Source organism: Fukomys damarensis, unplaced genomic scaffold, assembly GCF_012274545.1.
Source record: "Fukomys damarensis isolate Sample0158 unplaced genomic scaffold, DMR_v1.0_HiC HiC_scaffold_11, whole genome shotgun sequence".
In the NCBI taxonomy this organism is placed as follows: Eukaryota; Metazoa; Chordata; class Mammalia; order Rodentia; family Bathyergidae; genus Fukomys; species Fukomys damarensis.
This window is the reverse complement of record NW_022900923.1, coordinates 38,005,508-38,023,556: the sequence shown is the minus strand read 5'-3', so window position 1 is coordinate 38,023,556 and position 18,049 is coordinate 38,005,508. Positions and strand designations below refer to the sequence as shown.

The 18,049-nt window shown below is 39.0% G+C and overlaps 2 long non-coding RNA genes across 2 annotated transcripts; one reads left to right on the top strand and one right to left on the bottom strand.

Moving 5' to 3' along the window:
- Positions 1–138: 138 nt before the first annotated feature.
- On the bottom strand, positions 139–1,374 carry LOC104869999. The gene is made up of 3 exons (XR_782432.1): positions 1,303–1,374; positions 249–325; positions 139–171 (listed from the first exon to the last, which is right to left on the bottom strand). It is a non-coding gene; the product is annotated as an uncharacterized LOC104869999 (long non-coding RNA).
- Positions 1,375–1,697: 323 nt separating this feature from the next.
- Positions 1,698–4,473, top strand: LOC104869998. Its single transcript, XR_782431.1, has 3 exons — positions 1,698–1,755; positions 3,453–3,602; positions 4,425–4,473. It is a non-coding gene; the product is annotated as an uncharacterized LOC104869998 (long non-coding RNA).
- Positions 4,474–18,049: the final 13,576 nt, after the last annotated feature.

Below are 18,049 nucleotides of genomic sequence, written 5' to 3'. Positions count from 1 at the left end.
AATTATTTTTAGCTTCTTTCTTCTACCCCTACCTCTTTGAGTCCTGTTGTTGTCATTGTTTTGATGATTCATTCTGCTACATCCAAGGGCAGAGCCTCAGTTTCTTTCTTTCTTTCCTTCCTTCCCCCCCACTTTCTTTCTTTCTTTCTTTCTTTCGCCTTATATTGGGCTCTGGAAAGGCAAAATTGTTTTAAGCTATAGATTTACCACTTTAGTTTCAGCTTAGATAGGCTGCATCTTGTACTTACCCCTATGTTTGGTGCACAAATGTTCTCTGACCCAACTTCAGGTTTTCTTCAGTTTTGTATTCAGCGCATCATTCAATCTGGAAAATGTCACACACGTGAGTTCTTAAAGTAGGCCCTCAAGGTAATCTCAGACAGTAGCACGGGGAGTCCTAATAGCCTAGCAGGTGTCAGCATAAACAAGAATGATCTTGACTCTCGATCAAATAGACCTGTGATCAAATTTCTTCACTGGCATTTTTTTACAAGTCTTTATAATCTTTAGAAAATTACAGTGGTGCCTCGATTTATGAATTTAATTCCTTGCACGATGCTGGTCACAGAGTTTACTCCAGGATTCCGGCTGCAACCAAGTTGAACACTAGTTCCTTAAAATGAAAGTGGGATTTGAACCACGTAACAAAGCTTTTCTGAGGGTTAGGACACAGCGTGCACAGTCCCGGTACAGTGACTTGCCGTTTCCCCTCTGCACCATTCACCTGCTAAGGATCAGCCATCGTCTTAGCACTTCTGCAACCGAATTTTAAGGGAACAAGCCCCAAATCAGACATTTATCGAGAGAGAAATATAGTCCTGCCTACGAATTCAGACAAAGGTCATGGGGGGTGGTCAAGCATTCTAGTAACACTAACATTTCTCAAGAGTTATCTATGGAAGGCCAGGGATTTAGCTCAGCAGTTCGGTGGCCTGTCTTGCAAGCGCAAGGACCCGAGTTCAATCCCTGGTACCCCCCCAAAAAGTTATCTATGACCAATATGAGGGCAGATCCATACACCCAGTTGGCGCTAACATTAACCTGCTTTTCTCCAATACAGAAGAACTCCTGAGATTCTTTTAAAAGTTCCTAAGCCAGTCAAAACTCCTAGGATTATTCTCAGCCTAGAACTGAACCCCAGGTGAAATGGTGTGTGTGTGTGTGTGTGTGTGTGTGTGTGTAGAGGAAAATTATTCTGTTGCTGTTCAGAGGGTCCTGGCGCCTTCTGATCCTGTCTTGTAGGTCCAGTGAAATCACTAGTCCATAACACAAATCTTCCTAATGAAAGAATATTTTTCCTACTGAGGCGGGAGCTAGCACATTGCAACGTGTCTGGAGCAGCTGGGCACGAGCTGCCCTTTCCAGAGCCTTGTTAACCACAGGTGCAGAGCGGTAGCTCCCGGCCTCCCACGAGATGAAGCAGAGAGACCTGCCCCTGGTACCAATTGTGACGCCAGAACACGCCGAACCTGGCCCCGGATATCAACCTTCTGATGTGTGAACAAGCCCAGCCTAGCACCTGATGCCAACCTTCCAGCACGCGATCAAGGAGGACCACCTGGATCAACTCTGGAGGAAAACATAAAAGGACGGCAGCCAGCGCCCTTCTCATTTTGCGGGGGTGCCATGCCGCTTGTAGGGTGTATCTCCTCTTTGTCCCTCCTAAGCGCCCTTTTCCTTTTCTCGTTTTTGTCCTAGTCAAGCGTTAATCTTCCGCGTTCGCCCATTGTTCGGTCCAAGGAACTGGACAGGACGGTGAGAACCCGGAAACTGGTGCTGGTTCCCTCACCACCTCGTGACGCTGCTATTTAGACTGCACGAGTCTTTCAAAGTTACCAAATTTAAAACTTTTTGTTTGAGCTAAGCAGCAGAATATGCCTTTGATTATATTTTAAAGTTAAACTCTTTCTGTGAATATTTTTTTTCCTCCAGCATTTTTTGTTTTGGCGTAGTTAAGAAAGTAAGATATCTGCCAGAAAATACTTTCAGACGATCCTAACGGTATCGCTGACATTGTGAAATAGGAAGAAGAGGGCTTAAAGGTGTAGGGGAAATAAGGGAAAAATATGAGAAAACGAAAAAATGGAAACAGTTTTTGTAAATGGGGAAGGGAAGCGGGGGTGAAGGGAGGGCAGGGTTGGGGGAAAAAGTTAAAACCTAAGACCAGTCATGTGAAGATGCAAGATCCCAATGATGAATGTAACTACTGTATACCTAAAAAGGACCAATAAACTTAATGAGAAAAAATTTTTAAAAAATAACTTTCAGAAATAGCTCTTTTAGCCGGGGATTCAGCTCAGTCATGCTGAGACTGCTTGGAAAGCACAAAGTCCTAAGTTCAATTCCCAGTACCAAGAAAAAAGAACAAAGAGCCCTTTTGATAACTTCTAGTTCTAGGGATAAAAAATCGAGGGATATAAAAGTGACTATGATCACACTGCTCTTGGGCCTGCTGTTTTTCTGACTTGCAAATTTAGAGAACAACTGGTTTTAGTTTTTGGACTTTGGACTACCGGACTTTCTGGGCTGAGTGATAAGGAGGGTCACCTGCTTCAGTTTCAAAAAAGCCTAAGAGGGAATTAAGGTCCATTTTAGCAAGAGTCAAAAGTTGCAAGGAAACTAGGATTGTGAAAGCGCAAACCACTGGGGCATGTGCCACAGTCAAGTTTTTTAAAAAAATACATAAATGGCTTCCCTTAATCTAAATTCTAAACCACAGCAGGGTGTAGAAGTGACTACGTTGATATTTTTATGATTTTTCCCTGATGAAGCTAAAAATGGGCATCGCAAAGAGGCATAGTGAAGTGCTTTAGAGTCAAGTGGGTGGGCTTTTCAACAGTGGAAGTTTAGGACCAGCAGGCATACTCAAAAGCATGGGCTCCTGTACCCAAATCAGTCTTGAGCTCATACCGTGCTCAGCAATCCCTTCAGAGTTCAGAGGGATGGAGGGTCCCCTGCATTCCCAACACCTGCTCTAGGACGGTCACTGATAATAGCAGCCCCAGGAATCGGCAACCTGGTAATGGGGAACAGCATTAGGGGCAGGTAGTTTTACCTACAAATTTTACATGGATTATAATAGTGATGACGCTGTTCGCTGTTCCTCCTTAACACCGAGAATGGTGCCTGCTCTGTTGGGATCAATACTTGGTGAATGAACCTGCTGCTACATTGACCTATACTGTGATATGCTTATTTTAATGTCCTTCAGAACATCATTACATTGCATTTATAAGTTCAGTCACTCTGTATTGTAGACATCGTGCTACACATTTTACATGTGGGTCTCCGAAAGGCTATGCAACTTGCCTAAGCAAGACATTGAGCTGAGTCTAAAATTTCAATAGCCATGTTCAATCCTGTCTTATCCTCAATCCTGAAATCAAGAACTAATAAGGAACTTTTTGACAATGGCCCTGATGACAAGATTAAACTGTCCTGTGTTTATTCAGGCATTGAGTAGTGAGCACCTTCTAGTGTATGCCAAGGACTTTGCCAGATTCTCAGAAGACGTGCACGAAGACATGAGTTCTTGTCCCCCAAAAGTTATGTAAATTGGTATTATACAGAGCTCTGAGCAGTGTTTCGCAGAGATGCATAAGGTACTGTGGACCAGTAGGAGAGAGGAGATATATGTATCCCTTCTCCTTCAAACACATCATAAAGCTATGAATTAAGATGCTAGACCCTTGGGTGGATTCTCGGGCAGAGATTCAACTGATATCACATCACATGATGATGTCTCTCTCACTCATGTGTTATACTCACTGTCTCAGTCTCATTTGTCATTTCCAACTTCGGTAAACTCTCATCCCCTTTCCAGGTTAAACACTGGTTTTATTTGAGGTTAAAAATTGTATGTTAAAAATCTCTGTTCTCAGATATTTCATTTTCTAATCTTACAATCATTTTTAACTGTCACATTCATGTTAAATTATGGAACAGTTAAAGCGGTTCACTAAAAGACAATGGAAGAATGATACATATCACATAAAAGACCTTTTCAACTATCCTACTCCTGTCTGTGTCCCAGCATCAGATACTTTCTATTTATACAAGCAATTCTTGAGTCACAGAGAAAATTCTTGATGCCATGCAAGTCTTAAATTACATCAAGGGCATTTTTTTTCTTTCTCCTTTTAATTACTGTCATCTAATTCCATCACGGGGAATTCAATTTTTCTTGTCTGGGGGGATACCAGGGATCAAACTCAGGTCCTTGCACTTGCGAGGCAGGCTGCTCAACCACTGAGTAACTCCCTGGCCCAACTTTTCCTATCTTTATAAGAGTGCACATGTTGTAAATGTTAGGGTCATTTTTATGATAATTAGAAGCACTTTAGAAGAAGCTAACAAAAGCAAACAAGCTGCAGATTCTAATTAAACAAGCTGCTAATTCCGGTTTACTTTCTTTTTATTTACAGGAAACAGCCAACAACTTTTGTCTGTTTATACCAAAATACTTCCCCACCTGCTGGATCCTGTCAGGCATTTCCTGCCATGGCAGTCATAAAATAAAGATATTTCTTGGAGTTTACTGTTCTGAAAAATTGTAAAAACTAGTTTGAAAAATAGCTAAATTCTTATTCCAACTGTTAGCAAACTATGTGGGAACTTTTTTGTAGCTACAAGAGTTGGCTGAAAGTAAAGAAACATTACTATTCAACTCTTACAGCTCACGTCTAATTGTAATTCACTAAAACTTTTGCTAAAAAAACTGATAAAAAGTTTATAGTAGTCATAACTTTGTCACTCTGATGCCACTCAAATATATATATATATATATATTACAGCTACTGGATGGATATTGACAATAGCTAAATTTTCTATATCCCAGTATTTTTCTAAGTACTCTTCATACATAAAATCATTTTGTCATCACAAGTCAGTTTAGTTTACAGTAGAGGAATCAGATAAATTTACTGCCAAGGACCCATGTCAAATAAATAGAATTAAAAGTCAAGTATAGCACTATCCAATACAATGTAAGCCACATGTGATTTTCAACTTAATAGTTACATTTAAAAATAGCTGGTCAAATCTAATTCATTTTATTTAATGATTCCAAAATACTATTAGCATGTCATTAATTCTAAAAGATACTTTACATTCTTTTATGGATGCTACATTTTAAAAATTCAATCTGTATTTACATTTATGGAGCCTCTTTCTGCACTAGCCAAGCACCCTGCAAGAGCTCAATTTGCAGGAGTGGAGAGCAGCTACTACGTTTTGATGCAGCATTCAAGCCTAGGCTAGATTGTTTGGTTTTCCATTTTTTGGTTTGACATCTGACCCGGAATAACTTCAGTGGTATATCTTGTTGATCAGTTTGGTAAAGTAAGACTACATAATTATACATTGTGTCTAAATATGAGTATACTGGGTCCGTACTGACTTCCGAGTGTGCATCATAAACAAGCTGACAATTAAATCTCACCTGGCTTTGACAGACTTGGAAGCCCAATCACAGGGATCATCCTAGCCCTGTGCTAGCTGTTCACACATTACCATGTGCCTTGGTTCCACTCTATGCCACCAGTGCCTCTCTTCCTCTTTCCCCCATGGCCACCCACTTCCTTCTGCTTGGGTGTGAGGCTTTCTTTTCACCAGAGATGCAAATGAAAACATTGCTGAGATGCCACCTCACCCAGAAAGAATGGCTACTCTCAAGAAATCCACCAATAACAAATGCTGGCAGGGCTGTGGGGAGAAAGGAACCCTGCTTCACTTTTGGTTGGGAGTGCAAACTGGTGAAACTGTAAATCCGTATGGAGATACCTCAAACTACGATTTGAGGTCCATTTGACCCAGCTATTTCCCTGCTGGGTATCTTCCCAAAAGAATTAAGACTCATACAACAGTGATAAATATATATACACACCCCTGTTTATAGTGGCACAGTTTGTAGTAGCTAAAACTTGGAAATAGCCCAATTACCCATCAACTGGAGAACAGATAAAGATGTGATTTTTTTATAAAGTGGAGTACTACTCAGCCATAAAAATAAGTAGAGACATATATAGCTAAAGATATGCATATTGAGGCCATACTCTTAAGTGAAATAAAAGGACACACCTGTGTAAATACCAAATAGTTTCTCTGGTGTGAAAAACTGAGGATCAAAATGTATAATTGATATTGTGCAATAGGAAGAAAAGGTCTGAAAGAGTAAAGGAAGTGGAGGAGAGGAAGGGGAAAGCAATAAATGAGAAAAGGAAAAAATGGAAATAAAGTCTGTAAATGAGGGTTGGAAGGGTTGAAGGGAAGAGGGGAGGGTAGGGGAATGGGAAAATAAAAACCAAGATGTATCATGTAAAGGTACAAATTCCCAATGACGAATGTCATAGTGTATACATAAAATGTACCAATAAACTTAATGAATAAAATGGTCCTATATTTTGTCCTAATTTTGCAGTTAAACATTTCCAATTATGAAAAATTATGCTTTGTATTTGCTAAAATATGTAACTAAATTCTGCTATCAAGTGAGAAACCACACCATCAGAAGGAAGACTCAGACAAACAAAAAGGTTTTTAGGCAGTTTAGAGAGGGTCTGAAAAAAAGAAGGAATTTTCCAGTCTTTGATGTTTTCAGTGCATCTCAACTAAAAGGAAAGATTTCAGCGGTGTTTCTTCAGAGATAACTGCTTTTTGCTGTATAATTCCAGCAAGTATACAAACTTGAGTCACCACTTCACAGAGATAAACTGAAGAGTCCTAACCTATTTATATTTTACCCACCACTTCCAAGGGCTGAACCTCTGGTAGCCCAGTCCTGCGAAGCAGGTTGCCCAGTGGTGCAGTAATGATTCCCCAAATCAAAGTTAAATTCCCTGTCACTAAGTTGGGTGATCTTGGACAAGTTACATAGCCTCATCTCTGAAATAAAGGAAGGCAGTACCTTTGTCACAGGTATATTATGAAGACTATATCAGATCAAGTAGGAAAGAATTCTGTCCTGTAGTAACTACTCGACAAATGCTTACCATTTATTATCAGACATTGAATAAGGAAGAGAAGATAGAAGAATATTGTATAAACCTCTTTACTTTTTACATGGCAGTGATTTTTATGTATTATACATCTGATGTATCCAGACTTTTTCCTCTGGTCAACATCACATAATCTAAAATTATTTGATGATGTGTTCTGTAAAGCAGAAGAAAATTTCTTTACTGGGGCAATGAAGATTATTCTTGTTAGGGAGTCTGTTTCTATTGGCCGTGTTATTGGCCATGTAACTTTTCGATTAGTTCTTGGTGGAATTCTAGGAGGATGTGCCAGCAGAGGCTTTAATCACGTTCTCAATATCAGTATAATTAGAAATACAGGCCTCTAACATCACAGCTCGAGCTGTCAGACCCAGCGATCTCTTTAACCGACAAATAGTAACTCCACCTGGGCCGTGTAGCTCAACATGGGAGAAATACCTTTCTCTTGAAGATTTTACTCTGGTAATCAACACTGTATTACGCTTACCCCGGGTGAAAACCCCACGCACACATTAGACCTCCATTGATTCAGGCTTGGACTGCACTAAATTACAGCTGAGCAGCCTCTGAAATTTCGCACGTATTGCAAAGGTGGGTGGAGATGCGCAGTCGCACTGAACATGTCTGTAGACATCTGTTGTCATTACCAAGTGGCGTTATCTTCTCCCTGCTCTTTGCTGTCTCCATCAAGGTGAAGAAAGCAGCAAGGAAGCTTCATATGGAATATGAAATGCACAGCCGCAGAGGTCCCTTGATGGATCCGATACAGGTATCCCAGGGCTGGAACCATTGGTAAGGGATGGATGTGATAGTTCCTGGAGGCATCGAGCTCTTCTGGGGTAAAAGCTGTTCCTGGGCGACTTAGCACATCACAAGATTGGGAAGGAGAAGTTTCCCCTGCTTCTCTTTATAGAGAACTGAGACTGCTTCACAGCCATCTGACCGTGACCTCCTGTAACCTCTTTCACTACCAACTCTTACCAGGACTGTCAGAGTTCCTCTTTCCTTCAAGCCTCCCTCCAAGCTGGTCTCTTGTGAGCCTTTTATCTTAGAGCATCCCTAAATGCCTTCTTTAACTTAGTTCACCTTTTCTGGTTGCATGGGAACAGGAAAGCAGGAACACCCAGTGGAGCTGTTGACTGGTTCCTGGCCAAGAATGCTCAAGAAACTTCAGCAAAGGAAACTGAGTGCAGCCTTTTCCCAGAGTAAGTTCTGTCTGCGCACTCTTTCCGCGCTCTGAGAGGTCATCTCTTGCCAAAGAGCACCTGACCCCAGTAGATGTCCAAAGATCACAGCACAAGAGTGTTTGAGATATTAGGGCACCTGTAAAAGCTACTTGAAGCTTTGTTGGCCCTCACACAAATCAGGTGTTGTGCATTGGATCTTAGGTGCTTCCGAGAGGCTCACGTGCTAAAGCCTTCCTTTTAGCTTGTGGTTCCTGTTTGCTTTACTATTCCCTGGAAAATTCCTTTCAACCATAGCCCATAAAACCTTGCAAACAAAGCTGTTACTTGAGATAATGCATTGATAGAAGACTGACATGAGCTAACTTGGGCAGGGAGAAAAATCACAAGAATGCACGAGCAGGCAGACAAGACAATGGGACTAAATACAAAGCGTTGGATATTCATTTGATTATATTTTTAAAATGTAGAACTAAGTTGTGCAAGATGCTATATTAAGTGCTTTATAAACATTAATTTAATCTCAAGCCTAATCTGACCGATCCAGAGTCCAGATTCTTACCTAGTTTTGCACTGTTTTCATTAATGACGGCACATAAACATACTGGAAAATAGTGGCATGAAACTTAAGTATGGAAGATAACCCATATTTAATAACTTGTCCAGGATAAATCATAGTTCAAATCTAGTTGAAAATTCACAGAACAGATTATACAGAAAGGTGTTAGAAGATGTCTTATTTTTCCCAATGGCAAGAGAAACCTTGATTCAATTTACCTATTAAAAATGATCTGGGAGGCCAAGAATTTAGCTCAGTGGTTCCACCTCCTGCCTTGCAAGTGCAGGGACCCAAGTTTTGATCCCGGGTACCAAAAAAAAAAAGAGATTTGGGCTGGGGACTTGTCGCAAGCCGCGACGTCAGGATCCTGCCAGCAGGTCCTAAACCTGAAAGGATGAGGACAGAGACGGGAGACACTTTTCCTCTCATGTTGCTTGCCTGCTTGCTTGCTTTATTACAGAACCTCTCCCTTTTATATTCTCCAGCTGCATGGAAGCGAGGGCTGCACAGGAGCGAGGGAGTGAGAGTACCGCCCACACATTCCAGAGGGAAACAATAACCATTATGGGTTACATCTGCTACCAGCTGAACTCACCCGTGGCTATGGGCGAGAGCACGTCTGTGCCAGCGAGGTGACTCAAAGTTCAATCATGGCTAGGCCTGTGTCAAGGCTCACCATAATGGCTCGCCATAGGGACTTAGCTCAGTGGCACTGTGCCTGCCTCACAAGGTTTGATCCTTGGTATCCCCCCCCAAAAAATCTATTTTTTTGCTGTTCTCCTTTTCCTCTCAGATCTCATTAAGCTTTGGGACAATTTTATTTACGGTATTGGCAGTTGAACCCAGGGCCATAGCATTATGCTATACCCTACACACACACACACACACACACACACACACACATATATACACTCATATACAGAGAGAGAGGCAATATAATACTATAAACATATATATTTAAATGTTGAGACGGGGGCTCCCTAAACTACCAAGTTGGTCAGCCTGGCTTTGAACGGTGATCTTTTGGCCTTAGCCTCCCAGAGTATAGCACCACAGTGCCAAGAACTTCACGATATTCTTTAACTGTAGGAAGAAGAGAAGTAACACGGCAGTTAGTGCTCTACACTGTGGTCCTCCACATGCAGACGTTCACACTTCTCACCTGGTGAACGACTGCGGCGGTCACAGCCCTCTCCCTGGGAAACCTCATATTCTCCTTTGCTCATTCAACTACATTTATTAAACCCGTAACATTTATCAGGCTCATTCAAAAAAGGTGGAGGATGAAACAATTCAACAGGCAAAAGAACAAAACCTAGGCCTTCCTGGAATGTATTAGTCTAGTGGGAAGAGGCAGATAAGAGAAATATGTAAAATAAAACATTAGCTATGAGATGGTGATAATAGCCACAGAGTAAAATAAGCAGAAAAGCAAAGTAGCAAGGGTCTCGATGGTGCAGAGAGGGGAAGGGGTCTGCAGTTATGGGATGGGGTGACTGGGAAGTACTGAGTCTAGACCCAAAGGTAGGAGGAAAGAAAGTCATGTGGTTGCCTGGGGACGGGCATCGTGGACTGGCAGGAGCGTGCCAGGAGTGCTGGAGCAGGAGGGAAGAGGGCAGAGGGACTGGAGTGGAATGGGTGAGGGAGACCCTGGATGTCTTGCTAAGGATAAGACTTTCCCCTTAGTGGGCTGGGCCTGGAGCAGAGGAGGGAATGATACTGACACTTTGAACAGGCTTACTCTGTATTCAAAACAAATTGAAGTGGAGAAAGGACCGAAATTTAAAAAGCAGTTAGGATACTGTGACAAATCTACTCCAGAGAGGATGGTAGCGTGGACGAGGGTACTAGTGAGGACCTGTGGGAAGGCAGGTTTTTAAAAAGAGTTAACAGGATTTTCTGGGGGATTGGATGGGGGGACAAGAGAAGGAAGGAATGACTCCAAGGTTTTCACTCTGGTGATGTGTAGGAAGTGAAAGCTCTCATTGTCTAAAATGGGGGGAAATCGAGCTTTATTGGGGTTCAGAAACTTGTAGTAGGCCATGGAAACTTTGAGAAGTCTTTAAACATCCAGGGAAGGAGGTGCAAAACAGACTTGAGTCATCAGCACACACATAGCCTCTACACCCAGGGGACGGGCTAAGATTACCCAGGGAGTGAATAGAGATGTAAAACAGGACCGGCCCAAAGATTGAGTTGGAAAAACTGCAAAATATAAAGAAAAAATTAAATGAAATAAAAGGAAAATGAGAAGGAATCAGAAAAGCAGAACGGAAAGGGAGCAGCCACAGAGGATGTTGGTGACTTACAAGGATGGGAAAAGAGCCTCTCATGCATTTTTGCTAGTGGGCGTCTTCGATGCAATAACAGAAATTGTGAGATACACTTTTCTACCTTTCAAAATAAGTTAAGATTATATCTTCCATCGTTGTAGCACCCAGATAATCTCAGTGGAATTTTTGTACCAATATATAGCAGAACATGGATTGTGGGAAAATTTGCAAAGTTCCTTGGACAACTACTTTAGAACCTTGTGATTTCCCTAAGAATCCATATTCTATAAAGCAACATTGATCGTCATGAGAAACCAGGGAGCCATTAAATACTACGAGAGATACAAAACTGGGACCTAAAGGGACAGTTTTTGTCATTTTGAAATATTGCCTGTTCAAGTGGAATAACTTATGCAGTCAAATGTTTCTACTGCATTTGAAATTACTCCTATATCTATACTTTCATAAGACTTCAAATTAAAGACAAAAACAGGATGATCAGTTTCATAATCACTGGGTAATCTTGCAAAGCATAAGTATTCAAAACTTTTGTTGAATTCATAAATGTTCATGTTTGCAAGCAGTGAGAAATAAAATGGAAGAAGCAATGAATTCAAGAAAGCCAGGAACACAGAAAGTTCCGCATAGTCCAATCCTTGAAGCAGACAATACTAATAGCTATTTAAGGAACACTTTGCATATTTTTACCATGGCTAGGAATAATTTCCCTCATCTGTTTTCAGCTTTATTTTTTCTTTCACATAAGTGCCATGCTTCAGAGCACAGCACCCATTTCGTGTGTGTGTGTTCTTTGTTCTTTTTCCTGCTACCAGGGATCAAACTTGGGACCTTGCATGAGACAGGTGTGGTTTCACTGAGCTACATCCCCTGCCCTCAGGGTAATTTAAAAAGATTATATGTCCAGATGGAGCAAGGCACTGTGCAAGGTCGTGTTCCTGCAACATCGAAGGGTGAAGCATAATGTTTAACCTCAATGAGCTCAGAGTTTGAGAAATACTGCTACAATTATGAATTAATGCCTTAAAACATGGGAGATGAAGAAGAGGTTATAGCTGAGAAGATAGGGAAAGTTTCATCCTTTAAAGTAGACACTGGAAGTGGGCTTTGACTTAGTGGGGGACAAATGACACCTCCAATACAGTGAAATTGAAAATGTAATTAAAAATTGACCAATGAAGAAAAGCCCAGGTCCTGATGATTGTACTGCTGAATTCTACAAGACATTTAGAAAAGAACTACTGCCACTGCTCTTTAAACTTTTCAGTGAAATTGAAAGAGAAGCAATACTTCCAAATTCATTCCTGGAAGCAAGTGTTACTTTGATTCTAAAACCAGGGAAAGACCCAACCAAAAAAATACAGGCCAATCTCCCTAATGAAAACAGATGCAAAAATTCTCAGTGAGATACTGGTAAACAGAATACAGAGGGTCATCAAGACACTATACATCAGATTTAATCCCAGGGATGCAAGGATGGTTCAACATAGGTATATCAATATTAACAAAACCAAGGACAAAAACCATATAATTTTTTTAAAAAAGCATTCAATAAAATTCAACACTCATTCATGATAAAAAAAAAAAACCCTACTGAAAATTGGATGAGATAAAGGCTATATGAAAAGCCAACAGCCAACATCATAATAAATGGTCAAAAACTGAAAACCTTCAAGCTAAAATCAGGAACAAGACAAGGATGTGTACTATATCACCTGTTCAATACAGTTTTGGAAACATTAGCCGCAGTAATTAGACAGGAAAAATAAAACTTGGAAACTGCCAAATTACCCGTCAACTGGAGACTGGATAAAAATGTGTTTTTTTAATAAAAAAGAAATACTCTTCAGCCACAAAGAACGAGAAAACAGATTTCTAGCTAAATGGATGTGATGCCATACTGTTAAGAGAAATTAATAAACATGTATAAATACCGAATAGTTTCTCTGGTATGAAAAAGTAAAAGCGTAATAAGGATTAAAATGTATAACTGATAGTGTAATAGGAGAAAGTGGGGAGAGGGGTAGGGGAAAGGTAAAATGGAAAAGGAAATATATGAAAAGGAAAAAGGTGGAAACAATGTCTTTGTAAACATGAAATTGTGGAGGGGCTGAAGGCGGGGGCTAGGAAATGGAGGAAAATAAGAACCAAGATAAGTCATAAAGCTACCGGATCCCAATGATGACTGTAACTGTATTGTAGACCTAAAATGTGCCAATAAATTTAATAAAATAAAACGTTGCTCAGTACTCCATTAATATGTAGAAATTTTACTTTTAATATACATATATATAATATATTTGTTAAAAAATAAACTAAAAATATAGTCCCAAAATGTGTTTAAAAAAAAAAGGCTGGGGAAGGTATTCTAGGAAGGTATTCTAGGCAGAATCTGAGTAAAGACAAAAGAATGCATCTGGTATTAAAGAAGTAATGAATGTGGTGAACGAGCCAAGAGGAAGAAAAGAAAAATTCAAGACGAGACAGAAGAAATGGGAGTTGCTTTCCTGACCACTGATAAAGAAAATATGACAGTCACTAATATTTAACATTGGTCACATAACTTGCATTTTTTAATATACTGACACATAAGATCCATCAACATTAATATACATAATCAGGCTATAATGAGCAGATGAAGGATACTAGGATTTGTAGAAAAATTCAGATCCAAGTCTTAGGGTTTCATTTTAGTTAAGTTTGCAGTTGTTAGACACCTGGAAGGTCAAGACCTTCAGAAAACTGGAAATTAATCTCATTTTTACAATTACTGAGACTCGATGACTAAATCAATGTAGGCAAACAAAAAAGATCATATGATGAACTGAAATATATATGGGCAATGATGGAATAGATAATAAGAGGAAGTCTGAGTAGAAATGAAACTTCAAAAAATATACTGAACATTTGCTAAATTTAGAATTACAGCTATTCAAAATATTCAAGGCTTAAGTTTCCAAGTTAAGGATAAGCAAAAGTAAGAGTTATTTCACTGTAATTCCTTAATATTCAATAATTATAAGTTCTAAATACAGATTTGTTTTAAAATTTGTATTTTTGGTAACTTTATTATTGTATTAGCAAAAAAGGAAAAATGGAAGAATTTAGAAAAGAATTTTAAAAGCAAGGACCTAAATATATATTATACTAATTCTTGCACTTCCTTTTTATAAAATTACTGTGACTAATACATCCATTTTCAATCTCGGCTACAAAAACCCCTCCTACTCCATGTGATTTTTATTAAGATGTATTTTAAATGACAAAAGTACTTACACAGTCACATCATATAATATAGTACAAAACATCGATAATCCACAATATTGTACTATGAATAATTTATTCTATAACACAAATCCATTAACACTTTATTGATATAGAAATAAATGACTTATTCTAATTAAAGAAAATCTTATTTCATTTTCAGATATAACTGAAAAGATATAATGCAGTGAAAAGGCCAGAACACGTGGTAACAAAGAGAGTAGGAAAAATTCTATGTTCTTAGAATAACCCTTAAGGAGGAATCCTCACCTAGGGTAAGAAGACAAAAATCTCATTTGTTTCATGTTTTTGTTATTTATCCAAGTACTGCAACAGTTTAGATCTGGGATGGCCCCCAAGGCCTGTGTGCGAGAGGCTTGGTGTCCAAGCATTTGTTTTCTTTGGGAGGTGATAGAACTTTTAAGAGGTGGGGCTCTGGGCCAGGTCACTAGGGATGTGGCCTTTCTGAGGATTGTAGGACTCTACTGTCTTAATCCATCCACTCCCCACCACCACTACCACCACCACCACCCCTCCACCACCACCGCCGCTGGCCTTTGCTCTACTACGTGATTCTAACATAAAGAGTCATCTCGGACCCAAAGCATGGAACCAACCAATCACGAATGGAAACCTCTAGCACTGTGAGCCACAATGCGTCTTTTTCTCTTTATAAGTTATCTCAGATATCTGTCGTAGTCACAGGAGCCTAACACAAAATATGTAACTTTGATCCACATTTTAATAGTTTTATATGCGGTGAAATGTTGATTGGTAATCTTTGTCTTCCTCTCATTCTCATTAGAGAAAAAGAAATAATGGAAGTAAGTTCTGAGCAATGTTTAGCAGTAAGATCCCTGATTGTGAAATCATTTCAGTTCTTCCACTGTGAAGTCTCTAACCTTGGGACGATCCCTCTCATGTTTTCCTTTGTGTGGCACACTTTTCTTGGTGGGAATCAAATGAGTCAAATATGGAAATATATATATTTGAATTTCAAAGAATCATACCCAGTTTCTGGCAAATAGGTGGTATTTCGTTAGTGAATAAAAATGAAGTCATTCACATAAAGGTACAAGATCCCAGTGACAAAGGTTAAGTGTATTGCTGGCTTTAAATGTACCAATAAATTTAATGGGAGAAAAAATGAAGTCACATTTTAAAGTACAATTATTCTTAAACGACTTGACTTTATAAATTAAAAAATCCCATCAAGAGTAAACTTCTCTTTTTAGAAAGATACTCAGTTAAAAGAAGTACCGCAGCTGGTTGATAATAATTCCATTTCAAAGATAAGAACGTTCACATTTCACCACGGGGCTCTTGCTTCTCCCACCATTCTACCCATTTCTTCCCTACTTTGCTTCTCATCTGTTTTGCAATTTAGACTGCGAGCTCATGTTCAGTATGGTTTTATGTCCTCAGAACATCCTGGAGACATCATTTCAAAGCCAGGTTGAGTTCAGACCTATGGTTTCTTTTATTCTTCACCAAGAACCCAAGTTGAAATGATAAATTTTCTTGCCATCTTCTGTGTTCCTCTTTTACTAAGAGGGCAGCCTTTGAGTGAGTGGAAATCTCCTCTAGTCTCCGACTTCTTTGAGTTTATGCCAGAAGCCTTTGTCTCTCAAGGGCCTTCTTTCAAGTATTCCACTTTGCATCTTTTTGTCCAAAGGGAGCATGCAATGTGTTGTTTAAATTTTTGTGCCGGAACATTCTTCTATTAGGTAGATGAAGAGAAAGAAAACTTCTGTCATAAAATTAAATCTTACTTTGGAGATCTTAAGGGAGAACATTATGATTAAAATTTTCCACCATTGATATGTTCACTACAAATCAGATAATTTGAAAGGGCCTAACTATACTGTTAAATTCCTTTTTTTCTAAGTAAACATCTAGGTTGTTCACAAGTTACATTTACTACTATCAGGTTAAGTACAGAATCATATTGCAGGCCAATAACTTTGTCAGGCCAAAATTTATTTGGAGCATTGCTGAGTTCCATTTTAATTGGCATAAAATATAGTTCCAAAGGGAATGATTGATGTATATCTGCTTGTGTCAATGAAAAGAGATTATGCTAAGCACCTTTTATATTTCATATAATACATATTTTTCTAAATAACTGAATGTATATCCTCTTAGATGATGAAAATATATGCACATTTATATTTTGTTATCAATGCAAATGAACTTCAACAGAATGAAACACACAGGAAAGAATTAGAACTAGACTAAGAAGGAGTTCATTGTGGACTATAGAAGACCTTACTGGGCAGCAACCTAGGTAAATATTTTGTAACTGATAGCAAAATCTTATTTACCTCCTCCATCTTTTAGCGCACATGGCATCTTCCAAACAATATGAAAAATCATTCTCTAATCCCAGTTTACCTAATCCTCCCCCACTAATGTTTCTCCCAATGAATTACCCTTCCTCTGTACTTTTGTATTAGACTTATTCAGAAGTTCTACAAGGGAAATACTTAATAAACACTCTTGGTACAAGTAGGTGTCTTGTAGCGGTCTCTACATAGGTTGCAGAGACAATGAATGATCTCCAATCAGTTACCAAAGCGTGCCGATTTCCAAGATTTTCTGAAATTTAGTAGAAATGTGTATTTACCAAGAACCACACTTACTCATAAATCTGTTTATCCCAGTCCCAATAGTTATTGCTGTCATGCAAAGAAAGAAATGTGATCTTTTGAAAAAAGGATAAAGCTTTTTTGGGGAAAGATTTGTTACAGGTGACACACAGTCAATGTAGGTGTAAATGTAGGTATGGATGAGCCTACTAAAGCTGAATAGGTGAAAATAATCATTAAAACTGTATAAGATTTAGCATTCAGACTATTTTACAATTGTCTTGAATCCATAGACCTATTTAAAATAAAAGTGACATTTCCAGATGAGGCAATAGAGGTAGTTGTAGTTGACGTCAGCAGTAATATATGAAACTCCAAGCTACAGATTTCAGAGATTACGCTCTGCATCAAAAGATTACAGATAAAAAAATTTAGGTACACATAAAGTTACTTTATCATTCTCCACTGTGATCAACATTTTTTTTTCCAATCGCTATTGAATATACAGAGGCAAAGCAAGCATGTGGATTTTACTGTGCTATTAGGATAATACATAACATAGTACTGGGCTATTAAAAATGTGGGTTTAAATGATTTTCATTTAACATCAAAATCAACAGCTATAATTTCGTTTATCATTTAGCCACCATACTAAGGTCACTCTGGAACTTCAGAAAAGCATTAAGAGAGAGCAACATAAAATCTTTTCATTCCTCTCACCTGAGGCCTAGGAAAGGCCTGGAATAGATTCCTAATCCATTCTCTACTCCCAAAGACAGGAAATCTTCCTAGCATTAGGTTAATAACTGCCCCAAGTAGGTAACTGAATCTTTAGAAGCAGATAAAACCTGAAACTAGTACTGCACTGACAAAGAATGAAGAAAACTATTGTAACTTGAAAGAAGTTCAGTAAACAAATCACTATTTCTTGGAAGATTTGAAAAAATGAATATTTCAGAAGATGTCATAATTTTTTTTTTATAAGAAGACTCAACAGCCTGCAATTTTTCAGTCTGTTTTTCACACAGAAGAGCTTTAATTGGCAGAAATTCTCAGCTTTCTCCTATTGACTTAGCTTGTTTTTTTGGATTCCACCTTGGGCTCTCCTTGAGGCCCAACTCTCACAGCTGGTGTTCGCTGTTGACACAACAACCCGAAATATGCCTTG